This window comes from Papaver somniferum, chromosome 5 (genome assembly GCF_003573695.1).
Source record: "Papaver somniferum cultivar HN1 chromosome 5, ASM357369v1, whole genome shotgun sequence".
Taxonomy (NCBI): domain Eukaryota; kingdom Viridiplantae; phylum Streptophyta; class Magnoliopsida; order Ranunculales; family Papaveraceae; genus Papaver; species Papaver somniferum.
The window spans coordinates 121,181,706-121,205,667 of NC_039362.1; the positions used below are offsets into that span (position 1 = coordinate 121,181,706).

The window sequence follows — 23,962 nt, forward strand, 5'->3', positions numbered from 1 at the left end:
AGCAGTCACTCGATGAAGAATATCGGGATGCACCACGAAAGCTGCAAGACGGCACGGATTCCACAACTGACGACCTCGAGACTATCAACATCGGAACAGACGAGAACCCAAGGCCAATTTTAATCAGTTCTGCTCTCTCACCTGAAGAACGATAAGGATTGATAGGTTTGTTTAAAGAATATCAAGATATCTTTGCCTGGACATACGAAGAAATGCCCGGCCTCGATGACAAGTTGGTTACTCATCATCTGCACATCACTTCCGGTTCCAAACCCGTCAAACAGCCACCCAGGCAGTTCAGACACGAAGTCGAGGAACAAATCAAGGTGGAAATCCAGAAACTACTAATAGCAGGGTTCATCAAACCCATTCAACATCCAACGTGGCTGGCGAACATTTTTCCAGTCAAGAAGAAGAATGGTCAGATCCGGTGTTGTGTAGATTTCAGGAACTTAAACAAGTGCTGCCCGAAGGATGACTTTCCACTACCAAACATTGATATGCTCGTCGATGCAACCAGCGGTCACGACATGTTTTCATTCATGGACGGTTACAGCGGATACAACCAAATCAAGATGTATGAGCATGATGCTAACAAAACTGCATTCCGAACTCCCATCGGTAACTTCCATTACACAGTAATGCCCTTTGGTCTGAAGAATGCATGGGCAACTTATCAGCGAGCCATGACTGCCATATTTCATGACATGATGCACAATCAAGTAGAAGACTACGTTAATGATGTGGTGGTGAAATCAAGGACTCGAGCATCCCACCTGGACATTCTGAGACAAGTCTTCGAGAGGTGCAGATAATACAAGCTAAAGATGAATCCTCTGAAGTGTGCTTTCGGCGTTTCTTCCGGAAAGTTTCTCGGATTCCTATTCACTGTAGAAGGAATCAAGGTCGATCCAGACAAAACAAAAGCCATCACCACCATGCCACCTCCACGAACTATGAAGTAACTCCAGAGTTTCATGGGATAGGTAAACTACATTCGGCGTTTCATTCCTGGACTGGCTCAACTCATTGCTTCATTCACTCCTCTGCTAAATAAGGGAGCAAGTTTCACGTGGACAACCGTCCAACAAGAGACATTTCAGAAAATACAACAAATATTACTATCACCTGCTGTCATGAAATCTCCATTACAAGGACGGCCTCTGATACTATACACAACTTCCAGTGACGTCGCTATTGGAGCACTCCTCTCCCAGGAGGATGAAGAAGGCATCCAACGTCCATTCTATTACTTCAGTCGAACAATGAGGGATGCTCAACTCCGGTACCCGAAGGCTGAAAGGGCGTGTCTAGCATTGGTTCACGCAATCCAGAGGTTTAAACATTATCTACTATCAAACAGGGTCGTACTGGTAGCCAAAGCCGATCCCATAAAGTTCTTACTGTCGAAACCTGCTTTAATTGGAAGACCAGTGAAGTGGCTACTTCAAATGTCATAATTTGACATAGCATGTGTTCCTCCAAAAGAAATCAAAGGACAAGCAGTCGCAGATTTACTTGCCGCTTTCCCTGGAGAAGATATCACGATGTTACATGAAGAAGTGCCCGGTGAGTTTCCGGAGATCTCAATTATTCAGGAAGAAACGTGGCTATTATACTTCGATGGGTCTGAAACTCCGAGAAATGATACTGGTGGAGCAGGTATTGTGCTGGTATCTCCATACGGTGAAGTCTTCTCACATTCCTTCAAGCTGGATTTCCATTGCACCAACAACTCGGCAGAATATGAAGCTTTTCTCCTAGGACTATCTTTGGCTAAGAAAGCAGGAGCTAAACACCTAGAAATCAAAGGGGACTCGAAGTTGTTGGTCAATCAAATGAATGGCGTGTACTCTCTCAAAGAAATAACTTTTGCCCCATTCAGGACTGTGGCACAACGACTATTAACTCATTTCTATGATGCAACAATTGTTCATACTGGCCGTACCAACAATAGACATGACGATTGTCTAGCGACTCTAGCATCCAAACTGCAGTTCGAAGGGTCCGAGAAATCCATCATTGTGAAAAGACTCTATGTATCATCTACTCGGCTTGCTCAAGTCGAAGATGCTCAATCGAACGATTGGCGAGCGCCCATTATTCATGAATTGAGCAATTCTCTCACGGAAGGAAAAGTTAGTCTCAAGGAACTTAAAAACTGTTTCCTGCTACATGGAGCGTTATATTACCGCAACCCTGATGGATCCATGTCACGATGCCTTGGAGAAGAGGAAGCCGGTGAACAACTCAAGCGCATACATGAAGAAATATGTGGGCAAACCCTAGTGGTTACACTTTACAAGAGGCTTCAAAGACTCGGATACTATTGGCCTTCCATGGAGGCTCGGTCGAGGATGCTACAAGGATCATGTCCCAACTGTCATACACCACCTCATCATCTGGAGGTTCTAACAATCCATCACACTGGGGACTGGAGAGAACCTTAAATAAAGTATCTTCGCGACAACGATCTTCAATCAGAGAAGAAAGTAGCAGTCAAACTCGTTCAGAGGGCCAAGCGTTTTGTCTACTTGGAAAGGATTTTATACCGCTAAAGCTTTGGTGGAAACCTCCTGAGATGCCTGGCTGAACATGAAATTCCTACAATCCTGAAGGAGATGCACGAATGTGAACACCAAGGAAAGAAGAAGTTATTTCTCCAAATTCATGAGAAGTATTATTGGCCAACCATGGAAGATGATGCAGCCGCTTATGTTCGGAGATGTCATCAATGCCAAGTTCACGTCAATCTCATTCACACTCCTTGTCACCCATTAAATTATGTGAGCAGTCCATGGCCCTTCTACAACTGGGGACTGGATATTATAGGGAAAATCAATCCAGCATCTTCGAAGCAGCATGAATACATCATCACGACAACGAAGTATTTTACCAAATGGGTTGAAGCTATTCCTCTCCGAAGCACTACTGGAATTACAGTTGTCGCCTTCATCAAAGAGCACATTGTATGCATATTTGGCGTTCCTAAACACATCATCACAGATAATGGAGGTCATTTTGCCAACAAACATGTCATGGAATTACTCGAAGAATACGACATCAAACAAGTCTTCTCCACGCCATATTATCCCCAAGGAAACCGACAAGCGGAGAGCACCAACAAAACTTTGATCCGGATTCTCAGTCGAACAGTTCATGACAATCCACAAACATGGCACGAAGAATTGCCCATGGCTTTATGGGCTTACCGCACCGCGCCAAGAAGCTCAATTAGGACTTCACCGTATTCTCTCGTCTATGGTGCTGATGCCATCCTTCCAGCGGAGCTCAAGATTCCCTCTGCAAGAATTGCGGCAGCAAGTGGGCTGCAGTGGGACGAAGCCGAAGTGTCTAATTCGAGGATTATTGAATTGGACATGCTTTAATCGAGAAGGGCCAAAGTAGAAAAATATGTGGAAACTTACAAACAGAGGATCTCCAAAGCGTACAACAAAATGGTAAGACCTCGAACATTTCAAGTAGGAGATTTGGTTCTGAAAAAAACAAAGCATATCCAGCAAGACATGTCCGCTCCCAAGTTCTCTCCTAAATGGGAAGGGCCTTATGTAGTCATCAAGGCAGTATCTGGCGGATACTATAAAATCCTAGTTGTTAATGGAGGAATCGAAGGAAACATCATCAACCGCTCAAAACATATTACGCCTTATCCGTAGAAAACCATTACCTTTTCATCAATTCAAGCATTTCTAAAAATGTAATTTATATTCCTCCAAAGAGTATGCAAAGTACTCATTTGTTCATTAAACATTTCATAAATGAACAAAAATTTCTTTATCAATTATTCTGCCTACAGAAAAGCCTGAACCTATTAAAAAAAAAAACACAACAATCATAAAGGCTCACTCAGAATAAATCATCCAACAGAGGGTAATTCTTAAAGACAGCCATGTATAACTTCATTTGAAAGTTCTTGGTCTTCACCTTCAAATCCTGGACAGCTTTCTCAACTCTCGCCGATTCCAAGGCAAGTGCCTTCTCCTCTTCAAAAAAAGCAGTTGTGGTAGAAATTGCATCAGCAGCAGCGGCTGCCCTGTGGATTTTGATCATCTCAAGCCGACGACGAAGCCAGCTTATGTTGAACCGCAAAGTTTCACAATTCGAGATCATTTCATCCCACCTGTACATTTCATGGTTCTTGACATCTCGCAGATTCATCTCGTTCATATCTTCAATAATCGGTAACAATCCGGCAACCGTGGTCAGAAGGGTCGGGAGAAAACCTCTCCATATTTCCGTTGTAGCAATGTGCCCATACCGTCTCCAAATTTTGGTATACAAAGGTACATGACATTTTGGAATGACGAATCCACCGACCACGCTATTATTGGAGAGGTATTAGTCATGGGAACTTCAAAGGGGAGTCCAGCTATTGGATACTCGTGAGCCCCAGCCCTAGCCTCCACGGAATCAGTAGAGTCTTCATCAACATGGTTGCTGCTATCGTCGACCACGACCACGGATTTCCCATTCCTCCGTTTTCTAGCATCGACCACAACCTGAACGTCAACCTGCAACGATGAAACATTCAGACGACATGGACAATGCTCGGTCAAAGAGAGATCTTCAGTCAAAGACTTACAGACGTCTCAGTCCCTGCTTCACGAGCAGACCTATAACGTGCAGGATCCCTGCCAGTCCGTTTAGGTCGGGATTCATTTCCCTGGTTACCCTGCAATGGATCACTTTCTTTGATCATGATTGATTTCTGATTACATGAAAAATGGTGGAAAACATGCTATACTCACTGGAACGGGTGTTCCAGGCTCATACTTTGTCGAAGATCCATTTTTAGAAGAAGCGCTACTACCAGACATGTTGATAAAGAGGTACGATTATAATCAAAATTTCTTCTGATAGTGTGCAGCAGGAGAAGATGTGTTGAATAAATATCAAACCCTAAGTGTTCAAAGTCAAGATATAGATAGTTATCCCGTAACAGAAAATAAGTCGGTTGCGGTTTCTATTGAAACCCTAAATCTCGAATCAGATGCACGAAGATAAGAGAGCAGCGCCGCAACACTGGGGACTGACAGTTCAGATATAGTCAACAATACGACTATGGATTGATGACCTAGCGTGTCATGTGTCTCCCTAGTCAGCTCATATGATCATATTTCGTGGATCGTCATTGCCTACATGGAGTTTGGGTCATCTCGATCAACTAAAGTGTGATGAAATTTGGCGAAAGAAACGATAAAGGATTATTGTTCAAAAAATAATTTCTAATGCAGCATCTCTACAGCCAAATTACTCAAATAATCAGAAAGTATCTACTTCAACGGAAAAGAAATAATCTCAAAAAAATTCATGAGAAAGATCAATTCGCCGGAGTCATCAGATTTGTCAGAATTATCAGACTCATCATCGTCGTCTTTCGCTGAATTCTCTTCGAGTTCTTTATCAGAATCACTGTCAGGGCTGTTGACGAAGTCTGGATGAATATCAAGTTCATAGTCATCCCAGTAATCTTCCTCTTCGCGCTCAGCATCAAGGTCGGCTTGAACCAGCTTTTCAATTTCTCCAGTACGCCGGCCTGGCTTGATTTCACGGGTTCGTCCTCTGAAGCATACGAGTCTGAAGCTACACCCTCAGCACGGGATTAAAGCCTCTCGTCAGCTGTTGATATCCGATGCTGGATCCGGTCTCTTCTCCGTCGACGATCATCCAATTTGTCATCCTCAGATTTTCTCTTCATGATCTCATCATAAGTGACCCTCCGGTCAAGTGCATTATGTTTCATTCCTTCAGCATGATTCGTCTTGGATCGAGCTTTGACCGCGGAATGTTTCGTATCCTCTTCAGAAGAGCTGGAAGAATAATCGCTACTGCTGGAGGTCACCATTTTCTGAAACCAGGAATATGGAGTCACAAATATGCTCGCATTTGCATCTATAAAATGGTAATCCTCAAGTCTTACCTATTTACGATTTCACGAACTTAGTGATATCAGCGTAAAACCCCAAAACTTGCTCGTTCTTTCAAACATGCGAAATTGAGCATAAAACATATTATTCAAGAGTCAACACTGACTTTTCGAGAAACTATGAGTAATTCACATAACCCTCTATGTGAGCACTCGCTGATTTTTACGTGTACATACGCTATAAAATCACGGAATTCACACATATACTGTGAATTCACCAATTCATAAATTGTGTGTTTTCAAAACTCAATTTTTATCTAATAAGCATGAATAAGTCACGCACTTAAACAAAAAAAATAAAATCCGTGAGTTAATAAACTCACGTGAATAAAAAAAAAACTTTTTTCCCAATCGAGCATTCATCTATGAAACGAGGGTCTTTCCTATTTTTGTGAAGTTCAAATAAAATTTCGAGAGTTCTCAAAAAAAAATTTTATCATGAATTCCAGGCCTTTTCAAAAATTCCTCTAACTCTAAGGATTATTATTTATTACTTTACGAACAAACCTACGTTCTCAAAAGTATTTGCAAGGTTCATACTTTCAAAAACAAACTTGGGTTTTCATGAAACCTAGTAAACAAAACTTTTATTACTGCAACTAGACCATGTCTATTCAAAATTTTATGTGTCTCTTCCATATTAGGGATTTTTGCTCGTTCCTTCAACTAACGGACAAACGGGTATATACGTACGTTTTCTAAAAATCCTTCATAAATCTTACGCGTGCATGCAACCATGAGATTTTTGGTTTTGTGAACAACTCATGAATCATAAAACTTACAGCAAAAAAAAATACGCACGGACTTACCTGCCGGCGCCGGCCGGAATTCTACCGGACGGTGCTCGGACGTTGGCGGGGCTGACTTGAACTTTTCCTGCTGCTGCTGAACTCGTGAGGGTGATGAAGAAAGGGAGTGCTGGTCGGTCAATAAATTTTTTTTAGGGCTTCTTCCCTTTTATATCAAATTTATTTCCAAAACCTAATAAAACATGGGTTTCCTTTTTTGGGCTCGGGCCTGCAAATCCTAAACCGACCATAACTAAACTTCCAAACGCCCAAATAAGCAGTGCCTCATCTCTCCACGCTCAGATGACACTCCACCTCACTATCAGGATCCTCATCTGTGCATTTGCTCGTACATGACACCATTGGGGTAAATCGAGGATTCTGAAACTACCTTTGTAGACTGAGTTCAACCACTGATCTCGTCGACTGAAAATCACCATTTAATGCATACTGCGGAACATGACTGTTCCTCACTAAGCAGGGGACTTAATGTAGATGGTGGATTTTCAACAAAGGGAAAAACCGTAAAATCATGAGGCATGTTTTTGACACGTCTTTCAAACATGCAACGATTCATATTTTACGAAGCCATGACGAATATGTTTTCGAAAAGCCTCCACTAGCTGAGCGTTCGATCCCTGGCATTTCGTCGTGCCCTCTATGCAAAATAACGTATTTGGGTGGTTCTCCGTAGATTGAGAACTTAACGCCTTCAGGACGTCGGTGATACTCACTGTTCCCTGACTGCAGGAGAGAGACCCACCTCCACATAGAAGAATAGTTTGGCGGCAGACGTCGGTGACACTCACCGTTCCCTGATTATGTGGAGAGAGTGTATAGATTCAGGCGGTTCTCCGTAGATTGAGAACACTAACGCCTTCAGGTCGTAAACAACGTCGTGACTCCCTGACTGTGCACCATTCAGAATGGATGTGACGCTTTAACTGGATAATATATTTTCTGAAATAGATTACTTCTGCCGTGACATTCACTACTGAATTCCAAGAATAATCTATCATTGCTCCTATTCCATGGTCGAATCCACGGATTGATCCCACGGAATGGCAATAACAATTGCTCCGATTCTATGATCGGATCCACGGCTTGATCTCATAGAATGGTAATAAAACACAACCGTGTTATCTCATTACTCTGATTTCATGATCGAATCCACTGATCTCATGGGGTAGTAATGCTCATTTTATTATTCTGAATTCGTAGTCGAATCCATAGCTGATTCTATGAATTAATAATGAACAATTATTCATTTTCTATTACTCAGTTTCATGAACTATTTTCCACTGAATTTCATAAATTAGTAATAAATATTCAGCAATTGGGCATCTGGACCATCACTGAGTAAGCCCCACAAAAATGGTGCGAGTGTACTCGACAATGATGCACGACTGAGCACCCAGATGCACGAACGAGAGTCATTAGACGGACATTTGAGAGTCATTAGACGGACAGGATTTGACGGGGACCCTGATCTGACGGGATCATCCGGATTGAGTTATGACTTGGACGACTAGGAACTATCGGGTAATATTAAGCGACGACGTATGGATGAAAAATAAAAGATTTTGTTAGATACTAAGATACTAACTTCTGTTTATATGGACTTGGACGGCTAGGAACATTGATAGTCACGAAGAAAAAACGAACTGTTCATCTTTTATGGATCTCTTTCTCCATAAACCCAACCATTGACATCACCGAGAAGATTCATTCGAAGTTGAAATTAAATCGATTAATCTCCAGAAGGAGAGATGCATCAGGATGGGAATCACAGGGAACAAAGGAAGGTGCATGTTATGGTTTAGGAAGGTGTTACGATTTCTGAACAGATTTCAGTGAATGTATTTCCAATTGTAGGGAACCTGAAGATTCTGCTCTTCTTAGAGAAGATTATCCTGAGTGTCTTCATCGTGCTAAAGAGGTTCGTTTGAAATTAATATGAAATTTTAATGAAAACCCTAGCTTTGAATTTAGTGGTAACCTGTTGTGTTTTTTTTTTTTTCTTATATGAATTTATTCTATGTTGATGGTGATTTGAGCTGGAAATAACATGATTTCCGTTAACCTCTTAGAACCTCGGATTTTAGGAATCACTCGATGTATATCAGGTGTTTATCATATAAGGGTTCTCATAAGATTAGTAATACTGTTGCAATTTAGGGTATTAGGTTTGCGATTTCTGGACAGATTTCAGTGAATGAAACGTGAGCACTCAGAGCAGGTATTTTCCTGCTTCTACTTTTCTCGGTTTTTATTTTGAACTGCCAAACTAAACTGTTTGAAACATATAGGGTGTATGTTATATTTGAACTGACACGATAGTCCAAAACCGAACTTACTAGAGGAGGAAGAGATGCATCAGTTATAGATTTGAGAAAGGCCCCAAACTTGTGAATGTGAATACCCAGAAGGGAAAGATGTGAAGAATTAAGGAACTCCTTGCATGAGGTTTGTTTCAACTACCCCTGAATCTGTCGTACTCTTTAAATTTAAGAAGCAATGTAAAATAGATACGATATAATTCACTTATATGATGCTGAAGCAGTGACACAAATTCACTTATACAGTATAATTTAATCACATCCTCCTTTTCTCTGTACAAATTAAAAAATTGTTCCCAAGGTTTGCTGATGTTATTCATTGACCATGCGGTAAGCCCTAACTAACGGTATGTTACCAAATCCAAACAAAAGAAAGTCAGGCACCACAAATCTCTATTCAACCTTACTCTTAACTTGGTTTTTGAAGGTCAAATTGCTTGAAAGAAACTGAAAAAAGATGGTGTAAATCTGTGTATTACTATGCAGTACTACACGGTAGGTGAAGCTTTTTATCCTAATCTCTATAGTTTTCTCGACTTTCTCCTCTTCGTTTGAGCGTAAATACCAAATTCCTTCCTCCCAGTATTACTCTCTCCCGCAAAACCTTAGAATTTTGTTTCCTGTGCTTTTTATTGTTTTGCGGTTCTTTCTTGCTTCAATGTGTGATTCTTGATTACAAAAAGGTTAGATTATCATTCTTTCTGTGAATTAGTCGTTCTGTGTGTGTTGGTATGCTTTTCAATCTAACAATTTCGTTCTTCCTTTTTTATTTCGATTGTGTTCTATTGGTTCGTGGTGATGGTAGTTGTGTTTAAGTGGTGTTGTTAAATATGATTTTTTGCTTTCTGCACGATAGTTCGGTTTGTGTGATTAGGTGTACTGATTTATTGTGACATTACAGGTACAATTAGCCTCTGTACTACAACTGCATCAAGGGTATTCGTCGATTTGGAATTCTTGATGTTCAGCCAGCGCATGATTTTAGTACAATGTAAATCAAAAGTGATTTTCCAGGTATAATACATAAACGACTTGATTCGGTCCATCACAAGTTCTAAATCCATATCATTACTAATTCATTCGCTGATGGATATAATTTTGGTGTTTTGTGCTATATGATATGTGGCCTTTATTTGAGTTAGTTAACAGTGCTGGCAGAATATGCAGCTGCATCTTCTCCATCACAGTGTATATTAAGCAGAATAAGTTGTGGCATTTTCCAACCAGCTGAAAAGAAGATGAAGCAAATATGGAATATCCGTCCATGGTAGAATATCTATCCATTGGTTGGTGGAAAGGAACCTTCTCGAAACTTATCTGCTTAATATAGAATTGCAGCTCATCAAGTGACCATGTAATGTAGAGCTCCCTAGATGATGAGTATAGTAGCAAATCCAGCTTAAAATCATGGATATAGTACTAATACATCCCATCTTTACATATTAAATTTTGCCCTATCATGCATATTCTCATGAGCTCTTAGTTTTCAATCTCTAGAATAGTACTCTGTTCGCTATATATGAAAATGGGCACGAATCCGGAACTAGATAGGAAGAGTTTACTGCGAGCTGGGTCACCTTCGTCCCGTTTTTGGGATATAGTACAAGAATAACATGGTCCATTCCTTTTCATGCATACAAAACGAGCTAAAAGCTAACCTAACATAACCACTTAACCTAATTTTTCCTTGATTTTCATGATTTTATAATTAATGCACTAATATTTCTTTTGTCTTCCTTCGAAACATTCATATCAGATAGCCATCAGGTCTAACTATTCGTGTTTTTTATTGAGTTTTTATTGCTGATTTCGAGTTCCGCTGCAGGCTAAATATTCTCGAATGCAACAACAAAGCGATCTGATGCAGACTCAGTGTTGATCTCGGATTTAAGAACAAATGAAGATAGAGGGAGCGGAAGCGGGAGATAATAGAGAAACTCTAGCACGATAATTAATTAGAGTTTTTAATTGTGCTGTAGTTGCAGGAAATCCTACACTACACTCTTCATGTGATTTCATTATTAATCGACTCATTTTAGGTTTGTATTCTTAATTTTATTGATTAATCTTTTGATGTTCTTACAAGAAAAGATAAAGAACTCAAGAATGATCTCTACTCTAAACTTTCTTTCTCCTATTTACTTGTTTCTTACTCAAAAAAGATCTCTCTATTCTTTACAACTCCAATGACTATTTATAAGGAAATACATAGTGGATGACAGCTAATCTGTCCTTTTTTTTCGGGTATGGTCTGCGACATTCTCGCAACCTTACAAATGTTAATTTCGCAAACTCTCTAATTTTCGCAGGACTATCATATCTTTCTCGTGATCTTAGTTAACGTCATTTGTTTTATCATTTCTGGAATTGTTCTGCGATGCTTAAGTGTTGTGTCATTAATAATTTCGCTGAAACATTATCATTGCGAGATTCTGAAATATCGCAGCTGTTCTCGTCTTTATATTCTGCATTTATTACACGTATTCTTTTTTCCATTTATTTCTCGACACGTCTTTTGTAACCGTTATTTTTTAACCGCTTATATCTTTCCGTATTAATCGTATTTATTTTTCTCGAGGAAAAATTCCCTCCATATATATTCCTTTTCACTCTCTTCTTCTTTCCTTTTATTTTCTCTGCAACTTCATAGTTTTTCTGCAAATTCCATTATTGCAACTTTTCTTCTTTCTTCTTCGACCTTTTTAAGTTCTTCTTCATCTTCATATTATTTCTTCTGCAAATCGTCATAGTTCATAATTTTCTTCGAAACAATCTCCCTGCTATTATCTTCCATGGATTCATCAAGGTTAGTTTTCTTTTTTCTTCTTTATGATTTTTTCTGAAATTGATATTGTTTATTGCCTTTGCTGAAATTGATCTTGTTTATGTGATTCCCATACTCTTGTTATTTCAGCAAATGCGGCTCCAACACTATATTTACAGTTCAGAATCCTAACATTTTCAAATCGCAGCATAAAGTTGTTGCACATAAAAGAAAATCTGTGAATGAGAAGGTAGTAAGAAACATTATCCTTTTCTAATAACAATATTGTTGCCCCTGTTTCTTATCTAGATTGTAATTCGCAGGGTGCTAAAGATGTCAATAAACCTCTCAAGAAATCTCACCACCTTAAAACTGTTCCAACCTCTGTTCCCTTTCACTTACTCATCTCTTCTAAATCTCCTGCGACATATTCGCAGGATAAACTTTTATCTCCAATTCTTGAAAAATATGCCTCAGACTTCATTTCTTCATCTGACCTTTTGATGACTGAAACTTTCCCTGTTGATCCTGCTGTGAATGAAACTTCTTCTCTTCCCATTGAGAATATTTCTCAACCTTCTATCTCTACCAGTTAGCTACCTCAGTCTCTTCCTCTTTCGAAAGAAACTGTGGAAGGGATTAGATACTTCCTTCAAAGTCTTATCTGAGGTTCCGGATGATGTCAAGAAGTCTTCTACTGATCCTATCAAGTCTAATGTTTGCGAAATTCTGAGCAAGCATTTGGGTTCTGATAGAGCTGCTTCGCAGACAGCTTTGGAAAAAGAATGTAATGCTCTTCGTCTCGAAAATCAGAAGCTTCAGAATGTTTTACTGGATCGTGACAATCTTCGCAAGAAGAATGATGAATTGAGAGGTATAATTTTCTTATTTGTTTCTTGAATTTGCCTTTTTAATGGTTTTATCCTTCCCATACTTAATTATCCTTGAAATCCCTCTTTCGTATGTTAAGCTTTAAACCAGAAACGAATAATGGAGAGATACCAATTTGAATCTGCTGTTGAAGAAGCCCGTGTTGATAAAGAAATTTTGATGGATCAATATAACCAATTAGATAACCTCTATTCATATTCTCTTGATCATATAAATAATTTTACCAATGAAAATACCCAATTAATTCAAAGACAAGATTTATTAAGTAATGAAGTATCTCGTCTTTCTTATTCTTTAACTAAAGCTAATTTAGGGATGAAAACTTTATCAGATGAAAATAAAACCTTATCCCAAGAGAATAGAACTTATTTAAATAAGATGGCGATATCCTCACAACAGCTTAGTGTTCTTCAAAAAGTATGTGATGACCAAGAGCAATCTCTTCGCTCTTTGAGAAATGAACTTAAAGAAGTAACAGAGTCATCCATCGCTGAAAGACATACACTCATTCAAGGTAGAATAACTTTAAGTGTAAAGTAAAATCAGCTTAAAGAACAATATTCCACATTAGAAGAATCTTATTCTTCTCTTGCGAAGAAAAATGCCTTTCTTATTTCTAAAGAGAAAAATCTTCAGTCTCGACTTAAAGGTTTATTGGAGATAAATTTGATGATGCAATGGATCGTTGGGAGAATAGTTGTCTGTCTTTGATTCAACACCTTATTTCGCAAAAGGAAGGTAGTCATAATAGTTGACTGCCTTAATTATCTTTTCTTTATTATATCTCTCTGAACTCTTTATATTAATGAAATTTTGTATTCTATCTTTCGCAGAATCTGAGAAGAATCTTCATTCTTCTATTTCTGTTTTGGAGGCTAAATATGCCAAAATTCGCAAAGAAAATGCATTGCTTGTCTCTACTCTTACTGGTTCTCGCGACCGAGCGGAAAGAAGACTTGATTATCTTGCTTATTTTAAGGATATTCAAGATAGGAATCATCAGAGAGCACTTCTTCGCTAAGTTCATCTCCGGGCTGAGGTCCTTGTAAATGACATTCTATTATCCAACTCTCTTCCTCCTACATCAATTGATCCTTTAGAAGTAAATGATGATGAAGTTCCTCGTCCTGATGATGGTGATTATGATTACGAAAGCGGTGAAGAGGATAATTTCTTGGAAGATGAAGAAGAGGTTTCTTCTAAAGAAGTATCTGCTGGTGTTAATCAGAATGAGAAAGAAATTTCTCCTGAAGAAGTAATTGCTGGCGATAATCAAGATTCTAGTCATGGCGAAGATCAAAACCGAATAAAGGAGAGGCTTGCGAGAATATTGGCGAAGAATTTCTGTCATCTCCTGCTACTGAAATTAACACTGAAGCTTGAGCTTCTTATCTAGCTTTATTTTCTTGAACTGTCTTATTTTTATCACTTTTGAGAGTTACATTTTTCAACCGACTTTGGAGTCAACTTTTCCTTTTAATATTTTGTTGATAAGAAAGATAATGCTTCTTGTGTATTGATTCCCATACTTGCCTCTCATTATCTTTCTTGCAAAAAAATAATCTGTTACGAATGCTTATAATTAATTTGTTTTATCATATGGTCTTATTTTGCCTTCCTAATTAGAGGTCTTATTATGCCACCTCTTGTCATTGCGACAAAATCGCAGGACGTCCTTGCACTTTCATACTAAAACCCATTGATTTTGCCTTAACTTTTTCTTTTTTATTATGACCTCTTCAGGAATATTGCGACAATATGACAGGCCTAAATTTTCTTGCGAAAATAAAGCCCCATGACATTGTCGTCTTGCGACGAAATCGCATGACGTCTTCGCACTTTCATGCGAAAACCCATTGATCTCGTCTTATCCTTTTCTTTTGTATTATTGCCTCTTCAAGATTGTTGCACAAATATGACAAGTCTTAATATCCTTGCGAATAAAAAGCCTCATGACATTTGCGTCTTAAGACACTTATCATCTCCCTAATGGAGGGTGCCGCCCTTATCTCCCCCCTGGTTGCCCCTTCAAGGAGGCGTACTTCTACCATACAAGGTTAGCTCCTCCCATCCAGTCTTAACAACAACCAGTTGTTTTCGCAGCCTCTTATCCCTTTTACCTATATGGCTTATGGTTACGAGACTGCACCCTAAGTGGGGTTTTCTTCAGGCCGAGTGAAATATAAGCCAAGACTTGTCAAGAATGGCAAGGTACGCTTCAAACGTCCCTGACACTCTTGACTCAACCGTGTACCTCGGCGCCTTGATCAGATCTGCACTCCTTGGGAGAGTCCTTATTACCTCAGTCACCCAACCCAAGTCATATGCTTAAGCTGAGAATCCAAGGTGCCTCTCCCAGATGGGCTTTATTGACCCCAAATCTCCATGACTTAGGTTCCGGTGGCGGTGTAACCTTTCCCTGAGCCATGCAACAGGTACCCCCTAATATGACGTACTTTAGGTCTTACATTTGCCTCTTGCGAAATTTTATTCGTGAACTAAGGTGTACACCATAAAGGTTCGCGCCTTTCTTTTATGTCAATGTTCTGTAATTATCTCTACGAAAATTTCGCACATCATGATCTTGTTTTGATATGAGTAATCTTGCAATTATTCTTTCAAAATCCATAATTTTTCAAAGCTTCTTACGGATAATATTTTTTTTTAAATACAACCTGTTCCATGGTCTGTCTAACCTATGACCAACATCTCTTCATTCTGGATCCATTAATCTATAAGCTCCTGTTCCAACTATCTCCTTAATGATGTAAGGTCCATCCCATTTTTTTCGCTAATTTTCCACCATTTTCTCGCTGATATATAGGTGTTTCTCGCAGAACTAAATCTCCTGGTTGAAATTCGCGTATTTTGACACGTTTATTATACTCTCAGGCTAGTCTTCGCTGATAATTCTCCCTATGTTGTAAAGCCTTTTCTCTTGTTTCTTCTAACACATCAAGTTTATTTAAAATCAAGCCCGCAATAAGATTTTTCTCCCAAGCTTCTCTTTTTGTTGTCGGAATAACAACTTCTGTTGGTAACACCGCTTCAACTCCGTATGTTAGACAAAAAGGTGACATTCCAGTAGCTTCTCTTCTAGTTGTATTATAATCCCATACTGCATTATGTACTTGTTCGCACCATGCTCTGTGATGTCCTTCCAATTTCTTCTTTAATATATCTGCAATTGTTTTGTTTGTTGCTTCTACTTGCCCATTAGCTTGTGGATACAAAGGAGTAGATTTTCCACATTTTATCTTGAATGCATTAAGTAGCATTTCTATATTCCGTCCTTCAAATTGTTTCCCATTATCAGATACCAACTGTGCAGGAATTCCGAATCTGCAAATGATATTTTCGAATATGAATGTAAAGATATCTTTGTCGCGAATATGCTGTACTGCCTTCACTTCTGTCCATTTTGTGAAATAATCTGTTACAACTATTAAGTATCTTCTTTGTCCAGATCCTGGTAAAATGGCCCCACAATATCTAAGCCCCACTTTCCAAAAGGCCATATACTAGTTGAAGATGACAATGGTGCTCCAGGTGCATGTATTTTCTTTCCATGCCGCTGACAATCTTCGCAACGTCTTGATATTTGTTTTACATCTTCATGCATGTATGGACAGTAATAACCTTGCGTTTTTGCTCCATGTGCCAAAGATCTTCCTCCACTATGATTGCCAGCATCCCCACTATGTAACATTTTTAGCACCTTTTCTCCTTCCTCTCGTGTCAAACATCTGAGTGATGGTCCATTAAAGGACTTTCGGTATAACAACCCATATCTTAATTCATAATTCGTTGCACGGCTTTTTAACTTGTGTGTTTCCAATCTATTTCTTGGTGTTTCTCCTTTCGCCAAATATGCATGAAGTTCCATTCTCCAGTCTGCGCTATTGTTTATTTGTTCTTCTTTTTCATCGTCTATTATCATCACATCCACGTATTCTTCTTCTTTATTGATTGATGGTGACAAAAGTGTTTGTATTTTTATGCATCTCGCAGTTGGATCTATCATCATGCTTGAGATGAAAGCAAAAGCGTCTGCGAGTCTGTCATCCTTTCTTGAAATGTGCCTCCATCTTATTTTTGGGATTTTCGCTGACAATTCTTCAACCAGCTTCTTGTATTTCTTCAAGGATGGTTCATTTGTAGTATACTCTCCCTTTATTTGGCGAATAACTAGCTGCGAATCACTAGTGATCCTGAAATTTTCTAGTTTCATTTCTATTGCGAATCTTAAAGCATGTACCACAACTTCATATTTTGTTTCATTATTAGTGGATGCAAATTCCAATCTGAATGAAAAAGCCATCTTTATTCCTTATGGCGAAATTAAAACAATTCCTACTCCATTTCCTTCTCCATTTGATGATCCATCTACCAATATCTCCCATCTATTTGGTTCTGTTAACAAATCTTTTGGATCTCCATGTTCTTCTTCTACCTCCATCATTTCTTCTACTGCTTCATCTTCTTCTAAAGAAAATTATGCCAAAAAATCTGCAACAACTTGTGATTTTGGTGAAGACAAAATTTCATATTTAATATCAAAGTGGCCTACTTGTGCGTTCTATCTCTCCACTCTTCCTGATCTTTTAGAATTCTTCATCACTGATTCAATTGGTACCTTTGTTAATACCTTTATCTTGTGTGCTTGAAAGTATATGCGGAGTTTAAATGATGCATAAACTAATGCTAAAATTAATCTTTGAGTAATTCTTCTCGGCACTATTAAAAGTTTTGCTAATGTAATAAATGGGTTTCTCCACTCCTGCATCTACTCGCAATAACACAACACTTAATCCATGCGACGTCGTCGCAAGATAGATCAATAATTCTTCTCCTGATTCTGCTTTTTTTAAAATAGTTGTATTCATAAGATGTTCTTTGATTTCTTGAAAATATTTTTCACATTCATCAGTCCATTTAAATTTCGCACCCTTCTTGAGTATATCGAAAAAATATTTGCATTTGTCTGATGATCGCGAAATAAGTCTTCCCAGCGAAGATAGAAGCCCATTCAACTTTTGTACATCTTTTATTGTGGCTGGTGTTGGCATGTCACGAACTGCTTGCACTTTTTCCGGATCAACCTGTATTCCTTCCTTTGATACAATGTAGCCTAAAAATTTTCCCGAAACGCTTTTAGGGCCATTAATTTGGAAGTTTTGTGATCTACTCTGCTAGAGTTGTAGCCTGTTCCCGCAGTACATATGAGTCCCCCGTATCTGAACCTTTTTCGCCCGTTGTTGAGCAACTCCAATAGTACACTTCTCAGGATTCAATTTAATGTTATATTGCCGCATTTGTTCAAAAATCTCCCTCAGGTCTTGTACATGGTCTTTAGCTTCTTTACTCTTTACTAACATGTCGTCCACGTATACTTCTAATGTTTTGTGTATCCATTTTGCGAACACCTTCTCTACCATTCTTTGATATGTCTCTCCCGCGTTTCGCAAACCAAATGGCATTTTCGTGTAACAATATAAACCTCTAGGAGCAAAGAAAGCAGTATGTTCTTGATCTTCTTCAGCGAGAGGGATTTGGTTATACCCTTTGTACCCATCTAAAGATGATACCCTATCATTTCCCGCTGCGGATTCCACCATTTGAGGAATATCTGGTAACGGAAAACTATCCTTGGGGCAAGCTTTGTTTAAATCAGTGAAATCTATGCAAATCCTGATTCCTTTGTTTTTCTTTGGGACAATGACCATATTCGCTATCCATTCTGGGTATTTAGCTTCTCTTATAATTCCTGCCTCAAGCATTTTCTGTAGTTCTTCTTCTATTTGGGAATGGTAAGTTGTTGCAATTTTTCTTATTCTCTGTTTAAATGGTCTCACATTTCTTTTAATCTCCAATTTGTGGCATGCAATTGATGGATCTATTCCTGGTATCTCATCCATGCTTCCTGCGAAAATATCTTTATATTCTCGCAACAAGTTAACAGTTCCTTCTTCTTCTTCTATATCCATTTTGGTTCCAATTCTCAACATTAGAGGCTCCTCTATAGTCCCAACGTTTATTTCTTTTGTTGGTTCTGCGGCAGTGTAACTGGGTTTAGGTTCTCCCATTGGTGTTGGTTCTTTTATTGTTTTTATGGGTCCTTCTCCTTCTTCCGAAATTTCGCTGGGTATTCCTTTGCCTTCTTTTGCCCTTATCATATATATTCTAAATTCTTCTTCCTTCTTTGCTTCCTTTGCCAATTTTCTGCGAAATTGTTTCTTTTTTGCTTGTCCTTCATAATGTTTTACTTCAATTTGATGACATAATTTCGCATTGTCAACATCTCCTCTGATTTCACCTATTCCATTTGGAGTGGGGAATTTAATACATTGATGCAACGTTGATACCACAACTTTTATCGCATGTATCCATGATCTTCCTAATAACATATTATATGGCGATTCCATATCCACCACGCACAATGTTACATGTGTTTCGATTTCTCCAAGTGGAATTCGTACCACTATCTCTCCTTTAGGTTTTGTTGTGGATTTTCCAAAGTCGTGAACAAAATATGTTGAACTGGACATTTCTTCATCTTTAAATCCCATTCCCCGGAATGCGTGATAAAATATTATATCAACTGAACTTCCTGTATCGATTAAAGTTCTGTTCAACATCCATTCTCCTGTGGATTTTATTGTTGTTTCCTTCTCTTTTCGTGTAATAGGACTGTGATGACCAACAGAGATGTGTGGTTCAAATTTTCTTTTGGTATTTCTTCCGCCATGAATGCAATTTTTTGCTTTTCCCAATCTTTCAAGGATGATGTTTTTTCTACCGTCGTAACTTTCTTTCCTTCAAAATTTCGTTTATGTATTATTCCTTTGATGTTTTCATGGAATTCATTAATCATCGTTTTTGTTATCATATTACACTCCAATCTTTTGCCATTTTCTTTAATTCTATTCATCTTTCTTCTAACTGATACACTGATTTGTTTAATCACTTTCTTGAATTGAATATTCTCAATCAACAATCTTCAACTTTCCATCTTCAAATCCCTGTTTCTAGCGCCATTATGTAGTTGCAGGAAATCCTACACTACACTCTTCATGTGATTTCATTATTAATCAACTCATTTTAGGTTTGTATTCTTAATTTTATTGATTAATCTTTTGATGTTCTTACAAGAAAAGATAAAGAACTCAAGAATGATCTCTGCTCTAAACTTTCTCTCTCCTATTTACTTGTTTCTTACTCAAAAAAAGATCTCTCTCTTCTTTACAACTCGAATGACTATTTATAAGGAAATACATAGTGGATGACAGCTAATCTGTCCTTTATTTTCGGGTATGGTCTGCGACATTCTCGCAACCTTACAAATATTAATTTCGCAAACTCTGTAATTTTCACAGGACTATCATATCTTTCTCGTGATCTTAGTTGACGTCATTTGTTTTATCATTTCTGGAATTATTCTGCGACGCTTAAGTGTTGTGTCATTAATAATTTCGCTGAAACATTATCATTGCGAGATTCTGATCCTATACGTGCTCTTCAAATGTTTGTCAAAATAGCTTGAAAGGAGTTTCCCGATGATCTAAGCCAGAAGAGTAATAAGGTGAGTATTGCTGTTAATTATAGCCATTAGAATTTCCATTGACAAGATTAGTGAAGGAATTTGACATTATAGCATATTAGTGGAGAGCACAATAATTGAATTTTATTTAATCGATGTCACTTTCAAAGGGTTGTTGATATTGAAATTCGTAAAGTTAGTAATCTTGAGTAGACGGGAAATAACTTCACATTGAGTGACTCACTTTGTTTTGTTGCTCGATAATAATTTCTTAGCCATACAACAGGTTTTTGCTTGGTGATTTTCTTACAGTAAATATCCACAACATCAATTCTTGCGGTAAATTAGCAAGATGAACATTTTATTTTATTTGTATAGTAATCATTGTGAAAATGAAACGTTGAAAAGTAATTTGTGTCGAATGCTTATGCTTAGCTAGCCAATTTTACAATTAGCTATGAGTGTTTTCTTGCCACTATGAATGTATTTGTGCCAAATAATGATGATTGCGATCAGCTGTCCCTACTTTTGGGGTATAATGAGCAGGCAAAACCATGGCAGATGGTGTACCTCCATAGTCCATACCGCCCTTTTGGAGCCACAAGCATTAGATCTTATGTTTCTTCTTTCGGGAATCAATTTGATGAAAATAGTATATATTAGAACTCTCACGTGTATTAAAAAAATGGATTGTATATCCTGTGACTACAAGATGCTGAAGCAAAATAATTCACTTATATGTTCGACATGAAAACAGAAGCTACTAGGTTGCAATTGATTTAAGACTCGCTTTAATAGGTTTACTTTTATTGGTCCCTTGATACAAAGCCATGAAACTGGGTCCCGGCCATTTCAGACATCCAATTTAAGTTTGAAAGGTGAAGACAACTGGGAAGACAGTAAGAAGTCCCCATATTACTGTTTCTAATTATTCCTTATATTTTTCAGCTGAAATTTAGCCTTTAGTCCTTTATGTTACTCAATGTTACATGCACATTCATATACAAGCAGGAATTTTCAAATGTCCGATTTCTTACCAATTTGTGAGTTGCAGGGTATGCATGTAGATGTTATTGCAGGGTGCTAATTCCAACAATCCAATTCCATCATTGCTGGTATGGATTAGATTGCTTAAAATTATGTTAATACCTCTGTGACTTACTAGATTTTTGTAATTTAGAACAACCTGTATGATGTTTATGATCTTTTGTTTAGTTTTGTTTTACTTATTTTGCGACTAGCCTTCCTCGGAATGTATTAATTGCCAAATGTTTTACTTCTACACGAACCATTCCACATGCTAATACCTGTTTTATTGGGAGCATTGAATCTGTCTTCATGTACATTGTGTAGGACTGTGATTGCTGATGCCGAGTTGTATTCTGGGCATCCAATTATAAGGTAAGTATTTGTCAATTCTTTTTGTAGTCTGAGTCATATTTATCACGGGTTGGGTTGTCTACTTTATACCGTACATGTGTCTGATTATCTCTGTATGTCACATATAGATACAAATATACTCATCACTAAAGGGAATTTAAGGGTCCAGCTCACTAGCTGGGAGTACAGCCCCACACTTCAATTATTCATCATTAAGTATCTAGTATCTACTTTAGCCCTCCCAAGTTAGAATTTTGGAACTCCCAGGTGGACTGAGTTGCAAATAGTCACTTTACATTGCCACATACCGCAAATGCTATATATTGTATTCATTCAGTTAGTAGGTGTACTATTTAGCAAGTTCATTTAAAGAATGATGTTTGATCCATCGTTGAGGGGTATTAAAATGAAGGCAGTGTCATGTACATACGTAACCCGGAAATCATAATTCAAACGACTGCTCCAGCTGTTTTCAGCTAAATTTTATGTCAGAAGCTTGATTGGCAGTGCATCTGAAATTTGAAGTGCATCTGCAATTTTTGTAACATCTTAGCTGGGAGATTTTTGTTGGTGGTACAATATGAAGTGATAATTAAATGCTTAAGGTCAACTTTTTTTGCCATTTATTTGTTCAAAATTTTGATTTGTTATGTTAATGTAGAGATTGGAGCTAAGGCTTTTAAATTGGTAGAACTCTAACTGAGATTATGTTTACATTTTGGTTTCGGATATTACTGCAATTTCTACCTCCTAATTAGTGGTAAAACTCTTTCAACCTCTGGGCAGAACGTTGTCGCAATGGTAGCTCCAAATGTTGAATCTGTCGAAACACTGATAGCATATCAGCCATAAAAACTTCTTTACAGATAGCTGTGAGTATCTGTTTTTCCTTTTGGTTTCTTTGTGCAATTTGTAGTTCAAATGCTATTGAAATGAAGTTGGTTCTCCATTTTTGCTATGCAGCTTATCTGCGGGCAACCTATCTTCTTCTCTTCATTGACTAAACTTAACTTTCACAAAAGTTTGTAGTGAGCTATACTTCAAAGAATTGGGTGAAGTTATTAATGTTTCAAAGGGCATGTTACTGTTGAGTTTGCAACAGACGAAGTAGTGTAGAAGGCAAGGTTTCTTATCTGGTGTGTTTTAGGGATCTCTTATTCATAATAATTGTGTAAAAATTTCAGTTAGTAACGATTTTAGTTTCTTATCTGAAAAATATTCATCTTTACCCTATCTCCAGGAACACCTTAGTTGAGGTTTTTGACAGTACCTCCAGTGATTTGGTTAGGCTGAAGCAAAGAGGTAAAAGAACGCATAACCTAACAGGTGTATCTAGCATCTGACGGGCAGTAGAACTCTAAGAGAGAAATCTGCTTAAAGTTTCAAAGGAAAGTGAAAATGACTTGAAACAATGCCTTTCTCAGTCAGAATTTAATATAGACATATAACAGCACAAGTTTGTTATTTATATCCTTGCGGCGACGAATAAAGATATCCAAATTAAGTTATTTCTGAGAAACACGAAAGAGGATCGGCAGTCCCCTTAACTTTTGTTTAATATGCAGTATGTGGTTTAAGCTTAGATTATAAAGAGCTCAACGACCACAAATGAGAGTCTCCATTTGCAATTGGAGCACTAATGATTGCCAGTGTGTACACCATGGGTAATTTCTTACGGAAGGAGTATGACTGACACGGATCAAGAAGCTCAGATACAAACTATCCTTAGTGATAATAGTCAAGTGTACAACGAGAGGAGATGCAAGGGTCACTTGAAGCACGTCCAGATTAGGTGGTTGATTTGCTGGATGATAATTATCTCTCAACTTTCTGTTGTTTATTCTTCTCCATTTTCGATTTTTAACCTTACCGTGTCAATAGATAATGAATTTGTTTTAAGAATTCCTCTTTAACCGTAACTATTTACTGTTACAACTCTGTACAGTTCAATGGAAAAGACTACGGCCACTTCTTTTTGCATCTGTCTATTCTGTTGGTATCTTTTTTTATTCGCGTTCTACGATTATGGATAATACAATCTTCCGCAGTGTTACTTGAATATAGTTAATGAAATTGTATCTATATAATAAAAGAAAAAATATCTTAGGTGTACACAATATATTTTAGAAGAGTAAGATCCAATTATCTTTTTGAAAGAGAGTCCAGTAGAAGGAAAGAAAATTCAAAGAAGTGGACAAATCCAAAAAGTACAGGTCGGTTCAAATGTTAGGTATAGGCGAGTTAATGACAGAGCCATTTGACTTCATGGGATTATCGTTTTTTCAGTGAACACTATTCGGAGGGGTGTTCAAG

General features: G+C 37.9%; 1 long non-coding RNA gene across 3 annotated transcripts; it reads left to right on the plus strand.

Moving 5' to 3' along the window:
- Window positions 1-20,278: 20,278 nt before the first annotated feature.
- LOC113282530 lies at window positions 20,279-23,629 on the plus strand. Of its 3 annotated transcripts, none has more exons than XR_003326994.1 (5): window positions 20,279-20,311; window positions 21,623-21,670; window positions 22,436-22,521; window positions 22,613-22,785; window positions 22,890-23,629. It is a non-coding gene; the product is annotated as an uncharacterized LOC113282530 (long non-coding RNA). The 3 variants fall into 3 exon arrangements; XR_003326995.1 differs by lacking the exon at window positions 20,279-20,311 and adding an exon at window positions 21,319-21,384; XR_003326993.1 differs by lacking the exons at window positions 20,279-20,311; window positions 21,623-21,670 and adding an exon at window positions 21,918-22,254.
- The last annotated feature ends 333 nt before the right edge of the window (window positions 23,630-23,962 follow it).